Here is a 17,355-nt window from a genome sequence, read left to right on the forward strand (position 1 = left end):
AAAAAAAAAAAAAAAAAAAATGTGGGAGTGGGAGGGGAGAGGAGGAGACACCAGGCAGGAAAGGAATGCAGTGAGTGTGTGAGTTTCAGACCTGTCTGAAACTTTCTGGTTTCCACTTCATGGTTGCTCTGATTCGCTGGTTTTTCTCGTTTCCATTTTAATGGTGGTTTGTGGACCATTTGCCAGGAGTTTATACCTAGGCACGGGGTTTCTGCGTTTCAAATACCAATCCATAAAGCATTGTGTTTCTAAAGGTCTGCTGTTAATTTAGACCTTAGCCCTCCATTCAGAGTGATCCATTTGCAGGGCTCAGAGATTTTGGCTAAACCACACATTGCCCAATCCTTAAAGTAAACAGCCAAAGCCCTCAATATACTGACCATCTGACTAAGACAGAACAAGACCCAGAGCATATGCTATTGATCAGGGAATTGTTCAGATAACGGGCTCCAAGGGTTTAGGATCATGAAATCCTGGAATGTTAAAGCCAGAAGGCAGGCCTTTAGACTCTTTGGTGTAATGCTCTCGTTCAACAGGCAGGGAAACAGAACCCAGAGGGGTAACTCAATTTACCCCAAAGCAGACAACAGTCGGTAGCAAAGCCATGGCTTTGTACTCTCGTGCAAAGGGCCATTTTCACACTGGTGTTTACGAGGTTTGAAAAACTTACTGGGTCTTGGGAAAAGGTACCGCACAAGAATTAGAACACCAAATGGCCTTTCAGTAAATCTTTTCCATTTTTGAGAGTTTTGGCACTGATTCAGCATGACAATTGTTGTTCCAGTTGTTCCAGCGTTTGTACAACAGTTAATCAAATAAACAGAGGAACTCATCAGGGTCCTAAACACAAGACCCATGTCCATTACATTAGCAGATCTCTTGGATAACTAGTTTCTGTAAGTGTGGTTATTCACATGGGAGAGCTCAAAGGGACTGTAGAGGTTATCTGTATAGTATAGTGTTTATCAAGCTTTTTTAAAAATCAAATTTAATCTTAAAGGGAATGCTATTGTGTGAAGGAGATGTTCTGGTTACAGAGAGAAGGTCTGGGATCTAGAGCTCCTCGTCCTCACTCTACTCTCCAGTCACAGCCCACTGTACAGTTGTACCCCACTCCTCATCCCTCTTCTACCCCACCTCCCCTCCCTCTTCATCAAAACTTCCTTGGAATCCTAGGTCTCCATGGAACAGTTCAGAAACCTCTGATCTCATTGAAAGCCTTCATTTCAGATGAGGAAACTGAGGCACAGGAAGGGCTTGCCCAGGGTCACACAGCTGGTCCTCAATAGAGCGTGGGATGCTAGGAAAAGAGCCCAGTGTAGCTGGCTGTCTCTTTCTCTCTCAACTCATGGTCCTGACACTTGTTTCCACTCCTTCATGCCTATGGTTCTATCAGTCTCCTTTCTCTGTGTCTCCCTTCTCTGTTTACTCTGCCATTTCCTAGATTTCAACAGCTATTGCCTCTCACTGGGATGGTTGTCATTGCCTGCCATCTGGTCCTCGGCCTCTCTCTCCCCTTTCTGATCCAGTCCCCTACAGACCCCACCCTTGAAGATAAAGTCCATTCTCCTTATTACAGCAATTCAAAGTTCTCCATCATATACCTTCAATATTTCTTCCCATTCTGACTTCTGCCAGGGAGAATGTTAAAAACATTGCGGGGAAATAAATAAATGATGGGCATAATTTTATCAGATGCTGCAGAAATGACAAAAGAAATGCACACAGGGATGTCAAGATTTGCAAAAAGTATAGAAGTACCTGATCCAGTGAAATAAGATCACTCACAGCTCCCCACACTCAGCATATATAAGCCACCACTGTTTCTGGACTCATTCTATTCCCTACACAGGGAATACCCTCATCCTCCTGTTTCTGACCTCCTTCCTGTTTTGCAAGGCCCTGATCAAATGCTCCCTTCCTCTATAAACCTTCCTCACTCCTCACTTCTCTCACTCTAATAACCGTTGCCCATCCTTCTTTTATTAGCTTTGTACCGTCAATCGAGGAGAATGACGAGGCAAGTCTCAATCATTTTAGGAGGTTTATTTGCCAAAGTTAAGGATGTGCCTGGGAGATAGGTCTCTGCCTTTATCAGAAGATGATTTTGAGGGCTCCAAATTTAAAGGGGAAATGGCGGGGATATTGAGAAGTACACAATTTTCATGTAAGTGAATCTGCATTTTTTACATAAGATCACATAAACTAAAGGGGCAGAGGAAAAATGCGGGGAATCTGCATTTTACATATGACAACAGACAAAAATGGGGTAGGGCAACACTCAGATATGCATTGGTGTCTGGTGGGCCAGGGTGACTGCACCTATAAAGATAAGCTGTCCATTTGCATGGCCATGGTGAAGTTTTAACAGCTCACTAGGAATGTCCTTGTGGACAAAATATGCGGGAGGCTTGTATAGCTTTTCACCTTGTAGCCATCTTATTCAGGAACTAAAAGGGGAAGACTTTGAGTGACCCAGTTCCCAGTTTGACTTTTCCCTTTGTCCAAATGTGTTCAGGGTACCAAAATTTAATTTCCTTTCACAGTACTAAAGTTATTGTTGAACACAGCTATCTTCCCTCCCAATAAATGGTACTTCACTTTTTGCAGGAACGATTTTGAATCTTTGAATCTTCAGCATCCAGAACAGTGCTGATGCTCCAGAAATATTCTTTAAGTTTCCTATTATTGAGTAAATCAAACTCAGTTCACCTTAGTTTACATTTTTCATTTGAGCCGTTTGAACACACAAAACCTTTACTCCTTTTGCTTTGCTAGACTGTACTAGGTTAAATGCCGAAACAGGTGCCCAACAAAATGAATTCTAAATTCCTTTGCATTTCTGTCAGATAATTTATCTCTGTTTCATCACCTGTAGAGCAAGATTGGCTGTGATTTTTTAATGAGGCATGTTAAAATTCCTGAATGCCAAGACCTACACAAGGGCCATGTTATTTTCAGGAGCAGGTGTGAATGGTTGCTCAGTTATTTAGATTTCAAGGTGTTGAATTTGTTCCTACCAAGATCACTGAGAGATTCTGTCACCTGCAGTTTAATATTTTCACTGGTGCTTTTATCATTTTCCCAAAGCCTAAGGAAGTTTACTTGGAACAAGATTTGGGGTTTCCTGTAAATATTTGTTTTAGTCCATAAAGGGTTATTTTTCTTATAGAGAAGTGTGCTTTTATGTATTCTGCAGCTGAAAGTTAAAAGTTGTTTTGCGTGTGTTACATTTTCTAACAAACATGGAAGGGCATAGAAATTGTAAAATCATGGGGTCAAGGAAACATAGGAAATTATTTAGTTCATCCCACTGTTTTCTGAGGGAACTGAATCCAAAACAGTGCTGGGAAATAAATAAATGATTGGCAGAATTTTTAAAGATTCTGCAGAAATGACAAAGGAAATGAACACAAGAATATTGAGATTTGCTAAAAGTTTAGGAATGCCTGGTTTATTCAGTGTTATCAGGAAATGTGGCATTATAGTTATGCAGGATGCTAAATTTTGTTATATATATGTGTGTGTATGTATTTAATGGAAACTCTTTGCCTTCATTAAAACAGATGTTACAATGCATTTAAAACATTTTCAGATTGCTAGGAGTTGTCCTTAGGAATGTAGTTTTTAAATCATGCTGTAAAACAGTGATACCTCAGGGGATAAGACTCCCATCCAAAAATGGGTCCAGTTATTATGTGATGTCTTCCATCTACTTATTGATGTTTTTAAATCTCTTCTAATACCTATTAATGCGTCTGCCTCTTGTGGTCCCACTCCCTGTTCTGCTGTAGCCAAGAATAACAGGACACCCTTCTGTTAGAATTACGTTCAAAGTAAAAATCAACAATCTGGTGAGAGAGGTCTTCTCTCTTACAAAGTAATGGGCATTTACATTTTGTGACTATTGGTTTGTAGGCCAAACTGTTAAATGTAGTGAACTTAAGTTTCTCTTCAAAGAATCAGTATGTCAGTATGTTCAGCTCTCTTATTCTTTAATTCTCCATTTTAAAGTTTAACTTCCCGGTTCTCTTTGCCCACTTGCTTCTAGTTTCAGTAAACAACTTTCCCACCAGTCCTAATCAGTAGTTCACATCTGTTCCCCTGGTCACCTGCTCCGTCCTGTCTCATCCTGGTCACCTGCTTTGACCTTTGACCTGAGTCACCCTTGGTCACCTGCTTTGACCTAAGTCATCTTTGATTACCTGTTCCTAACCATCCTTCCCACCAAACTACTCACCCTGCCACTCTGACTCATACCCTTGCCCTCTTTAAAATAGCCAGTCGGAACTGGCTTAGACTGTCCGGTCCAACCCTAGCCAATAGGGAATGACACAGCAGTAGGGGTTACCTGCATCAGGAATAAGAACTCCTGCCCCTCCTCTGTCCAGGTGTGGTCTTGCCATTGTTCCATCTTCAAGGGGCACCCTTTCTGCAGAAAGTAAAGTTTGCCTTTCTGAGAAAATTGCATTTGCTGGGGAACAAGCATTTTGCATTTCTAACACTGACCAATTTTGCCTACTTTTTGGTTCTAAGAAAGGTTTTCAATGATCTGGACCCCTTATCTGGTCATGGATAAAATTGCTACTGCTGTTTATAGATTAAAAATAAGAGGCCGGGCGCGGTGGCTCAAGCCTGTAATCCCAGCACTTTGGGAGGCCGAGACGGGCGGATCACGAGGTCAGGAGATCGAGACCATCCTGGCTAACACGGTGAAACCCCGTCTCTACTAAAATACAAAACTAGCCGGGCGAAGTGGCGGGCGCCTGTAGTTCCAGCTACTCGGGAGGCTGAGGCAGGAGAATGGCGTAAACCCGGGAGGCGGAGCTTGCAGTGAGCTGAGATCTGGCCACTGCACTCCAGTCCGGGCGACAGAGCGAGACTCCGCCTCAAAAAAAAAAAAAAAAAAAAAAAAAAAAAAGAAAGAATGGCAGAGAAATAGGTCACTGTGCTTTGCATGTATTGGGTACTCTATACATGATATTGCAGCACTGCACGAGCAGTGGTGATTATGGAGGTGGTCTTGACCTTCTGTATTATGTGTCTTCTCTACAAATGGCCAGCCCACGCACATTCACACTGGTTCAATACCTGGTGGCCACAAGCCTTTCAAATCTGTTGATGCTATTTGCATTGCTATCTGCATTTTTGCCTCTCCTTACCTTTGATCTATTGAACCCTTGAAATGAGCCCTGCCTATGCTGCTTCTCACATTCCTCTCAGCCCATCAAAATCACTTTATAGAGACAGGCCTAACAGTGGCAAGAGGAATGAGAAATGGGGAAGAGGTCCTCTGTCCTCTGGAGGCGAACTTACCCTGGCATTTTTAACCAGACTAGTGAGGATCCGTTTCCCTGTAGAAACGGATTTCAGCTTCAGTTCTCCATACCAGCTTCAGACATACCTTGGGTTTAAAAAGGTGGTTGTAGGCTGGCCTGAGAGCCCAAGTACCATGTGTCATGGTGTTGAAAGTTTCAAAAGCCAATTTACAATGAAGGTCTTAGAAACAACCTCTTCATAAATGTAGTGCTGCCTGGATCTATTTCCAAGCCTAATTGAATTTTTAAGAGGAGTCTTTAGAAAATCTGTAAACCTGATTCATTTAGTCATTCATTCAGCAAATACTCATTGAGGGTTTCGCATTCTAGTGAATACTGCTGTACTCACTGAGCATTAGGAACATCAAAAAGGACAAAGCACAGGCTCTGGCCTCAAGGGTTCTGTTGTCTTCTGACCTCCCACCCAGCTTAGCATTATCTACATCAGTGTTCTCAGTTTTCATTTCTTTTTTCCTGTGACCTTCTGAAATAAATGCATTTTATTTTGTAACTCCAGTACCTATACACTATATATGTATATACATTTGAAACAAAAATTTCACAAAACAGTGCTCACCCTTGCTGTGTACAATGTCGTCTGGTATTTTCTTTACGATTCTATTTCATTTTAAAGTGCTGGTCACCCACTAAATAGATTTCAGAAGCTGCAGATGGGTCCCAAACCGAAGTTTGAAAACCACTGAACATCCCACATGACCTTGGTATCTCTGGTCCCTGCCTTCAGGGCAGCTTAGGAAGCTATGTTGGCTGCCAGCTACATGGGTCAGCATGGAGGTTTTTTGTTTTTGTTTTTGTTTTAATTTAATTAGTTTCGTTTTTTTTTTTTTGAGAGAAGGTCTGTGGTCACTCAGGCTGGAGTGCAGTGACGAAACCTTGGCTCACTGCAGCCTCAACCTCCTGGGCTTACGCAATCCTCCTATAGATGTGTGCTACCATGCCCTGATAATTTTTTGCATTTTTTTGTAGAGATGGGGTCTTGCTATGTTGCCTATGCTGGTCTCAAACTCCTGGGCTCAAGCATTCCTCCCACCTCGGCCTCCCAAAAGTGATAAGCCTCCACTATCTCGGCTTACTGCAACCTCTGCCTCCCGGGTTCAAGCGATTATTCTGCCTCAGCCTCCCGAGTAGCTGGGATTACAGGCATCCACCACCATGCCTGGCTAGTCTGGAGGTTTAAGAGAAGTTTTTTTGGATGGGAGTCAGAGGGTGTGGATTCTGGACTAACTCCTTCAGTAATCAGCACTGTGATCTGCAGCACTGTGATCTGCAGCACTGTGATCTGCAGCAAGTCGCTTCAACTTGCTATGAAGTGGAGATGCTGATGCCTGCTCTGTATAATTTACAAGGTGAGCAAGAACATCCAGTATCATAATGTGCACTAAAGTGTGCAGAAAAACATTAAGTACAGAGCACAGGCAAGTTATTATTAAACAGTCTTACTTTTACAATATCAGAGGAACAACTTGGAGGGACCATTTGTTCTTTGTAGATCTGGGAAAGGATTCTTGAACAAGGCTATAATATGATGCCACTTCATAAATGGAAATCTCAGGGTGGCATTTGTTTGTGATATTAAAACTAGGTTTGAATTGAAGAAGCTCAGCCAAGTTACCCTGGTCCCTGTTCCCTTACTTTTTTCTGGTTTTATTTTTTATTTTTATTTTTTTGAGATGGAGTCTCACTCTTATCACCCAGGCTGGAGTGCAGTGGCGCGGTCTCGGCTCACTGCAACCCCCACCTCCTGGGTCCAAGCGCTTCTCCAGCCTCAGCCTCCCAAGTAGCTGGGATTACAGGCATGATTTTTGTATTTTTGTAGCGACAGAGTTTTGCCATGTTGGCCAGGCTGGTCTTGAACTCCTGACTTCAGGTGATCCGCCAACCTCAGCCTCCCAAAGTGCTGGCATTATAGGCGTGAGCTACTGTGCCTGGCCATTTTTCTGGTTTTAAAATCAAGGAAGCAACTAGGTGGTCGTTGGGTTTTTAAGTCATGAGCCTATTTGTAAAGGAGTGTGTTTTGCCTATTATCTGCTCTAACCCAGTAGATTTATAAACACTAATTTCTACTGTTTGTAAGACCATTTTTTATTAAAAGCAACTAATAGTTAATAAAAGCAACCACTAATAGAGATAATTTTATCAATAAGAGTTTAAAACAGTAAACTTTTAGATCAAATATGGCACTTCCCTCATTTATCTTTCACTTTTCCTTTTGTAACTATACTAAACCTCATCTTACACAGACATTGGTTAGAACAAATGCTTCTTTCTTTCTTTTTTTTTGAGACAGAGTTTCACTCTTGTTGCCCAGGCTGGAGTGCAATGGCATAATCTCAGCTCACTACATCTGCCTCTCAGGTTCAAGCGATTCTCCTGCCTCAGCCTCCCGAGTAGCTGGGATTACAGGCACCCGCCACCACGCCTGGCTATTTTTCCATTTTTAGTAGAGACGGGGTTTCACCATGTTAGCCAGGCTGGTCTTGAAATCCTGACCCACCTGCCTGGGCCTCACAAAGTCCTGGGATTTCAGGCATGAGCTACCACGCCCGGCCAGAATGCTTTTTTCAAGGCCTGCTGAATTCCTATTCATGGCCTAATCTACCCCAGAGCTGTGCCTTATAGGCTAGCTCTGCCTGCTGCATTAGCTCTTCTTTTCTCTGCCTTTTCATGTCTGTTTATTGATCTTTCTTTTTTGTTTTTGTTTTTGTTTTGAGACAGGGTCTTGCTCTGTCTCCCAAGCTAGAGTGCAGTGGTACTATCTCGGCTCACTGCAGCCTCAACCTCCTGGCCCCAAGCAATCTTCCCACCTCAGCCTCCTGAGTAGCTAGGACTATTGGTGCGTGCCACCACTCCTAGTTAATTTTTAAAATTTTTTTGTAGAGACGAGGTCTCACTATGCTGCCCAGGCTGGTGTCACACTCCTGGACTCAAGAGATCCTCCTGCCCTGGGCTCCCAAAGTGAGGGATGACAGACATGAGTCACCACACCCAGCCTGTTTGCTGATCTGTTTTTAAAAGGAATATCTACATTCACCTTTTCTAGGACTCAGTTCTCCAAATCACTCTACCTTTCACTTTGTAAGTAACAGTGGGAAAAATAAAATAACAATAAAATAAAATAAAAACAAAACTATATTCACCCCAAAGAGAAGAAAATAATTGAACCCTTTTGCCCTTTAAGAGTGAAAATATTTGTTACACAAATCAGCAACGCCCACCAAAGGCCACTGCTCATCAGCTCTTAGTGTAGTTTCCAGAGAAAACATCCAAAATACATAAAAGTGAAGCAGTTTTTTTATACCCAGCTTGAAGTTGATTTCATGACTGTCGTATAGCTTCTTTGTAGATACTTTCTGCAGCTGATTCATGAATGTTATGGTATGCCTGCTAATGGAATTGAAAAAGACTGAGTTCACACGGCTTTTGAATCAGTAAGCTGAAGCCCAGAGGAGTTAGGTACACTGGACTGGAAGCAGAAGGGAAGGCTTTAAAGAGCAGCTGATTGTTCATCTTCACTCATAGCTGCACTGCAGGTTGCACGGAAGAGTCTCAGCGCCCCTCCTGCCACCCGGGCCTAGCCCTCGCAGCACTAAATGGGTACATTCTTGACAAATAAGAAACTGGGGCCCGATACGCTGATTCCCACATCTGTATTTAGATCCCACTCATGACTCAGTGTATGACCACAAGCAGGTTACTTAATTTCACCGGCCTAAGTTTCTCCATCTGTTAAAGATGTCTATTGTCTGTCTTATAGGTGTAAATGAAAGGAACTAGCTATGCAAAGTACATAAACCACAGTGGATGCCTGATCAGTGTGACATTTCCATCTTTTCCCTTTCCCTCTGAACACTCCCCTCCCCAAAGACCCATGAAGAGAAATGGCATGATATCTTCTGCCAACAAACTGATAGATACGGGGGTGAAATCAGTGGAATTCAATTTGTGATTGGCATGCATTTATTAAAACATCCTTCTGCTTTCAGGAAAATTAGAGCTCTTTATTTCAGATGGAGTTATCTCATTGGCTTACTATTTAAAATGAGAATTTGTACCATTATACGTTGGCTAACTCTGATGTTAAAGGAAACTTGCTAAAAACTGATTTTTTTTTGGCAAAATATAGAATTACTACTTTTCTCGGTGGGCCTAAACCAGATTCAGTGCCAAGAGGGAAGTAGGAAGAAGTAGGGTTTTTTTTGCCAGCAGATGCCACCAATCTTGAAGTATTCTGGACACGTGAGGAGAGCATAAATTAAGACTGTTGACTTCAAAATCCAGATAAACTTGAATCCAAATCCTAGTCCCATCATCTTATCAACTATGTGCCCTTGAGCGAGTTACTGAATCTCTCTGAGTTTCTCAGTTGATTCATCTACAAAAAGAGGAAGATATATGTAAAGTGGCTAGCACAGTGCCTGGTGCTTACTCAGTGCTCACGGGGTGGGAATGGGGGGAACGTAGGTGTTTAACAATAATTATTGCCATGAACTGGGTGCGTAGATGCTTCTGGGTAATCACAAAAGCATGAGTGACTGTGATGAGTTGTATTAGTTTCTGAGGGCTGCTTTGCTTATAAATTACAAAGTACTATAAGCCAGGTGTCTTAGAACAATAGACACTTACTGTCTCACAGTTGTGGAGGCTAGAAGTCTAGAATCAGGGTGTCACTAGGGTCGTGCTCCCTCTGAAACCTGTAGGGGAGGATCCCTCCTTGCCTCTTGTAGCTTCTGGTAGCTCCAGATGTTCCTTGGCTTGTGCCAACATAACTCCAGTGCTTCCATAATTTCGTATGGCATTCTCTCTATGTCCCTTCACAGAGGCTTCGCTCTGTCTGTGTCTGTGTTTGTGTCCAAAGGGCACAAGCCACACTGGATTAGGACTTATCCTAATGACCTCATCTTGATTACATCTGCAAATACTCTATTTCCAAATCAGGTCACATCCTGAGGTACTGGGGGTTAAGACTTCAAAATAGTTTTGGAGGTGGAGGAGACAGTTCAACCCATCATCTGAGTGTATATACTTCTAGATTAAATGCAGTGAGCCTGGGCATTACCTCTACGTTCTAGAATCAACTGAGGTTTCCACACATTGGGCAAATTTCCTGCAACCTAGGGAGGCCTATTGTGAAAAATGATATTGTGATATTGGTTAGCTTTCTCAGTGAATATTTTCTCGTCACAAAAGAGCAAAAGTTCCCTAGACTCAAGCATAGGCAGGGACTTTCCTTTGAATCTCATTGAGTGAAGGGCAACCAGGAAGTGTGTGTATGTCCATTCACCCCAAAGGAAACAGCCTTGCATCATAGACTGAGCCATCCCAGGTCTACATAAGTTCATACCATGGGGAATATTTTTCCTACTTGCTCTCCCTTTCCTGTATACATGTTCAAATGTCTGACATTAATGAACCATTCAGTGTGATCCAGGGAAGTATTATGAGTCTGTTTTTCCTGAATCTGAAGGTTTTGGGGCTGGGAGGGAGATCATGTAAACCACCCCTGCTCCCAGGGAATGGAGTGGCTCTGTGATCCAGCTACCCCTTGGAGCCTAGGAAGGCTTACGTTTCATGACCCAGCCTTGGGGCTACAGGGAAATCTCCATCCAAGATCCCCAGATACCAGAGGACAAAAGGAACATAGCAAAGGGAAAAACTGAACATCCAAAAGAATAAATTTACAATCTGCCACAGAAGGCATCTGAAAAAGTCAGGTGGGCTGCCACTTCAGTGTAATGAACCACTCACCTAAATAAATAGTACAAGGTGCTAGAAATTGTTGAAACATGATTATTAACAAAGTAGAATCCTTTAATCCTTAAACTGACTACTGTATTCCTTTCCTAGGGCTACCTTAACAAACAAAGTATCACATACTCTGTAGCTTAAAATAACAGGTTGTCCTTCAATAGGTGAGTGGATAAAGGACTTCAGTGGATGAGTGGATAAATAAACTGTGGTGCACCCAGACAACAGAATATTACTCAGAACAAAAAACAAATGAGCTATTAAGCCATGAAAAAACATGGAGGAAACATAAGTGCATATTACTAAGTGAAAGAAGCCAGTCTGAAAAGGCTGCATGCTGTAGGATTCCAACTAGGTGACATTCTGAAAAAGGCAACACTATGGAGATGGTAAAAAGATCAGTGGTTTCTAGGCGCTACGGCAAGAAGGGAGGGATGAATAGGCAGAGCACAGAGGATTTTTAGGGCAGTGAAAATAGTTGGTATGATGCTACATGTGTCCAAGCCCATAGAATGTACAATGGCAAGAGTGAACCCTAATGTAAACTATGGACTTCGGGTGATTCTGATGTGTCACTGCAGATTCATCAGTTGTAACAAATGTACTACACTGGCGGAGGATGTTTATAATGGGAGAAGCTATGTGTGTATGAGACGGAATATATGGGACGTCTCTGTATCTTCCTCTCAATTTTGCCATGAATGTAAAACTCCTCTACAAAAATAAAGTCTTTAAAAATAAATAAATCACAAGTAGGGTTGGTTCCTTCTGATAGCTGTGAGGAAGACTCTGTTCAATGCCTCTGTCCTCACTTCTGGTGGTTTGGCAGCAAACTTTGGCATTTCTTGGCTTGTAGATGCGTCACTCCAATCTCTGCCTTCACATGGCCAAGACTGTCTCCCTGTGTCTCGTCTTAGCATCTGCCCTCTGTGCAGGTCTGTCTGTGTCTGAAACCAAATGTCCCCGTTTGATAAGGACATCAGTCATATTGGATTAGAACCCACCCTAATGACTTCATCTTCACTCAGTTATCTCGGTCAAGTCCCTGTTTCCAAATAAGTCCACATTCTAGGATACTGGGGGTTAGGTCATCCACATATCATTTTTTGGAGGACACAACTGAACGCATGACAAATCCTGAAAGATTTTAAAATTTTAATATGTGGTTTCATAGTTTAATTCATAAGCAATAAGTGGGATAGGCCAGGTGTGGTGGCTCACGTCTGTAATCCTAGCACTTTGGGAGGCTGAGGCAGGCGGATCACCTGAGGTCAGGAGTTTGAGAACAGCCTGGTCAACATGGCGAAACTCTGTCTCTACTAAAAATACAAAAATTAGCCAGGCGTGGTGGTGTGTGCCCAGAATCCCAGCTACTCGGGAGGCTGAGGCAGGAGAATTATTTGAACCCAGGAGGCAGAGGTTGCAGTGAGCCAAAATCATGCCATCGCACTGGGATAATTATTGAGTACATTTAAAATGCCAGCTGGCCATGCGTGGTGGCTCACACCTGTAATCCCAATACTTTGAAAGGTCGAGGTGGGAGGATTGCTTGAGCCCAGGAGTTTGAGGCTAGCCTGGGCAACATGGTGAAATCTCGTCTCTACGTAAACTAAAAAAATTAGCTGGGCATGGTGGCATACACCTGCAGTCCCAGCTATTGAGAGGCTGAGGTGGGAGGATTGCTTAAGCTGGGAGGTGGGTGTTCTCGCCACTGCAGTCTGGCCTGGGTGACACAGTGAGATGGTGTCTTAAAATAAAAATTAATAAATAAAATGGCAGCTGGCTGAAGTTTGTTGGGGCAGGGAGGACAGCTGGGTCCTTCCCTCACAGGTAAATACCTGTCTAAAACCATTGGGTCTAGGCAGCTTTTGCTGCTTTGTGATCAGGAAATATTCGCTTCTTAGAAAGCTAACTAATCTCCCTGCATCGAGCTCTGATCCATCAATTCTCCATGAAGTCTGGGTATTAAACCAGCCCCAAAGAAGAACAGAAAAGGGGATTATCCTCTTCCACTAGGACACATGCCTTTTCTGACATGGGAAGATAAAGCTCTCTGATGATAAATTTCCAAGTACATTTTAATGAGAAATGACATGGATTAAGAAAGAGATAGAGAAAATAAGAGATGAAAGGCATTCCATTTATTGGACATTTTAGCCACAGTTCTCCTTGTACACCCCTCAAAAAAGAAAGAAAAAGTAATCAACAGGGAGGAACAAGGGGTCACAAAGAGGAGATAAGAATTTTCCCCTACATTTATTCTGCATTTCTCAGCCTTCTGTGGTGTTACTATCATCAATGAAAAGGCATTTAAGATCCTTAAGTTAGAAAAATCTTTTCTGGGCCGGGCGCGGTGGCTCAAGCCTGTAATCCCAGCACTTTGGGAGGCCGAGATGGGTGGATCACGAGGTCAGGAGATCGAGACCATCCTGGCTAACATGGTGAAACCCCGTCTTTACTAAAAAAATACAAAAAACTAGCTGGGCGAGGTGGCGGGCGCCTGTAGTCCCAGCTACTCGGGAGGCTGAGGCAGGAGAATGGCGTGAACCTGGGAGGCGGAGCTTGCAGTGAGCTGAGATCCGGCCACTGCACTCCAGCCTGGGCGACAGAGCGAGACTCCATCTCAAAAAAAAAAAAAAAGAAAGAAAAATCTTTTCTGCCCAATTCCCCACTTCTTGTTTGGAAACAATAACATGCTCTGCAAGACCATCATGATGATGATGATAAAATTATAAAAATGGTGAACATTCATATAGTACTAACTATATGCCAAGCTACTGTGCTAAGTACTGTGCAACTATTAGTTCATTCAATCCTTACAACTCCACTATGACTTCAGTGGTTTGCTAATGTGTTACCTCCATTTGCAGATGAGGAAAATTAGGCTAGAGGGGTTCACTCAGTTGCCCACCTCCTCTCTGCTTGGGCGTGTGTAAGACTGGTGCCTGGTTTTTGGCTCCAGGCTCGCTCCTGGTGGCTCCCCTGGTCTCTCCAGCTTAACATTTAATGAAAGTTATTCCCTGTGTTTTCAGAGCTCTAACCGCTAGTCTTTGAGTGGGTGAATCTGGCAGCAGCTATGTTATTACATCAGATCCTGCTTGATGAGCAAACTTCTCCTCCTGGAGGAGCAGGGCAGGAGGGCTGGAGAGGAAGGATCTAGCAAGAGACTTTGAGTTCTATAACTCTTTCCGTTAAATAACTAGCCCAGGGGTCTAAGTACTGCTTTACAGGCCCTAAAAAGAGGTCATGAGTGTACCTCTTTCCCCAGCAGGAGACATGGACTTCTATATAACCAGCCAATTATCTAACTCCATTGTTATTAATCTCACATAACTTTGTATGCCAATTCAAGGAAAAGAAACTCGGCATAATTTTGGACCTCTTTTTTTTTTTTGAGATAGAGTTTTGCTCTTGTCACCCAGTCTGGAGTGCAGTGACGCGATCTTGGCTCACTGCAACCTCCTTTTCCTGGTTCAAGCGATTCTTCTGCCTCAACCTCCCAAGTAGCTGGGATTCAGGCACCCACCACCATGCCTGGCCAAATTTTGTCTTTAGAGTAGAGACAGGGTTTCACCACATTGGCCAGGCTGGTCTCGAACTCCTGACCTCAGGCGATCCACCCACCTCGGCCTCCCAAAGTGCTGGGATTACAGGCGTGAGCCACTGCGCCTAGCCGGACTTCTCTATATCTTAAGTTCTAACCCCTGCCCTATCAAAGCCACAGAACTGAGACCTGGAGAGAAAGGAATGGGCTTTGCTGTCGTGTAAAGAGCCCTGACTTTGGGGTTGGCCAGGTGATGGCTAAAATGCTGTCTCTGTAATCCTGGGCAAGTGATTTGACTTCTCTGTGCCAGGTTTGCTCATCTAGATTGTAAAATAGAGCAATCATGTCTATTCAATGTTGTTCTAAGGATGAGATGAGATGTATCTGCCTGGCACCTTGTAAGTCCTGCACAAATGCAAGTTATCACTGTTAAGTAAGCTTCACTATCCTGTAAAATAATTTGTTTGTTTGATTCTCTTATTCCAAGTAAGATTGGCTGGACGTGTACATTCTTCTTTATTTAAAATTATCAACGTTCGTGTTCATTTTTAAATAGACAGTGGCTATGATTTTTAGTTTTTTAGCCTTACAAATGATAAACCTAGAACTTCAACAAGGAATAAAATTGAGCAGGTTAGGTATTCCTCACTAGCAGCATAACCCCAGAAGGGTGAGGTGATTCCTGGGGCCTCCTACAGTCTCCTAGCGGCCCTGATACCCTTTGGTTAGGGGTCCCCAGGGGAAGTTGAGGACTTAAATTCTCTCTAGTAGGCTTCAGAGCTCCTTATTTGAGCGGAACTATGACATCTTGAAGAAAGAAGAGAACACCATCAGTCAGAAAAGCCCACAATTGTAGTGGTGTCCTCATTCTGAATATAAGTCACCTAACTCCTCTGAGCCAGTTTCCTCAACTATGAAATAGAAATAATAGTGCCCGTCTCACAGATACTATAACTATGAAGATCCAATTAGATCGCATATACATGATCAAAGTGTTTTGTAAAAAGTTGCCATCTGTTTTTGCTTGGATGGACCTGAGTTCATGAGTTGGCTCTGAAAACAGCTTACCATGAAACAGGATAAGATTAGCAAGACAGCCTTGCTGACACAGATCATAACAGGGAGATGTCTCATTTTGACTTGGAAGCTGCACTAATATCACTGAAAAAAAAAAATAAAAACCTGGTTTAACTGTTGATTGGTACCTTGTGAGAAGAGGAAGAAGGTGGTAAGAACTAAGATCACAGCATAGTAGAGAAAGTAGCCCTGTAAACAGAGGAGAAGCAGAAAGACAGAAGGGAGGACAGAGCTTTTATTTTGCTCCAGGCTAGAAAGAAAAACATAAAAAAAAGCACATTACAACTCTATATTCAGGTGTCTGTCCCAGGTCCTAGAACTGGAACAGACCAACCAAGCCCAACCCTTCTTAAAAGTAAGACTAGGTGCTTCCTGATTATATATTCAACTCCCTGGGAGCATGCAAATAAAGTTTCCTTGATGGCATTTCTAAGTTTCAAACATATTTTTCCTAAAAATGCATTGACAAAAAATATTAGGATTGTGTTTTTTTTGGACTTAAAAAAAAAAATTGTTTTCCAAACCATAATTGTGGCCTACCCCAAATGGATTCTCCTCCCTACAGTGAGGATTTCATTTTTCCAGTCCCCCCGCCTTTTCATTTTTTATGAACTACACATGTTGTGGGAGCCACTCGTGGGCCCTCAGACACGAGCAATCCCTCTGGCTGCTGCCAGTGTCCTAATAAGGGAATGAACAAGCGCCTATTGGTGAGGGAAGGGGAGTCAGGCGGTGGATGATATTTTTGCTGATTGAAGAGGATAAGGTGTGGTTTGGCAGGTATCTCATTGGTTTGGCTGGCTCCAGACCTAGGTTTTTTCTTTTTTCAGTTTGAATTCTGTAGAACAGACTGCTAAGAATTGTTTTTTTCACAGATGTCTAACTGAGCCTTAGGAATATCATGCTGACACAGTTTATCTATGTTGAAAAAAGACAGGAATTTGGGGTTGTATGATGTTTTCATTAAAAGAGGTTGAGGTTGGTTATAGGTTAAAATCCTCTCAGTCACCAGGTGATGAAGGTGATATTGGACTTGATCAAATTTAGTCATGGAGAGAACAAGGGATATATCATTGGGTATATTTAACAAATGTTTAATAAATTTTAAACATTTATCTATTCAACAATATTAAGTAACACCTTTTGCTTATACATATTTATATTCTCCAGTTTTAAAATAATAAACAAAAAGAGCCTGGCATTTAGGATCATAGTGATGCGTTGCTCATCTATTTCCTGTCTGATCACTAAATGCCTGCCAGTGACTCCTCTCTCTGCTCTATTTTCTGAATGACTCGACACTGCCTTTTAACTTAACTGCATCTGGTCCACAGTGTTCTTCAGTCACTCATTATGCATCGGTGTTTCTCACATGAGCTGCACGCTGGAATCATTTGGGGAACTTTAAAAAGTTCTAATGCCTGGATAAGACCTCGAGCAGGATTCTGGTTTAATTGGTTTGAGGCATGGCCTGGGCATCAGGATGCTTAGGCATTCCCCCAGGTGATTCTAATGTGCAGCTAAGGTTGAGGACCTTGAGAAGCAACCACTGCTCTGAATGCATCCTCTATTGGATCATCAGGCCCCTAAAGGGCCAGGCAGTTTTCTTCCTGACATTTTGAAACCTCTCAAGAAAATACTATATATATA

The 17,355-nt window shown here is 42.6% G+C and overlaps 1 protein-coding gene across 9 annotated transcripts in view; it reads left to right on the forward strand.

Moving 5' to 3' along the window:
* CALD1 (caldesmon 1) overlaps window positions 1–17,355 on the forward strand; it is a 241,611-nt gene that overhangs the window by 155,421 nt on the left and 68,835 nt on the right. The gene's annotated exons all lie outside the window — the stretch shown is intronic.

Source organism: Rhinopithecus bieti, unplaced genomic scaffold (genome assembly GCF_001698545.2).
Source record: "Rhinopithecus bieti isolate Rb0 unplaced genomic scaffold, ASM169854v2 scaffold_17275, whole genome shotgun sequence".
Taxonomy (NCBI): Eukaryota; Metazoa; Chordata; class Mammalia; order Primates; family Cercopithecidae; genus Rhinopithecus; species Rhinopithecus bieti.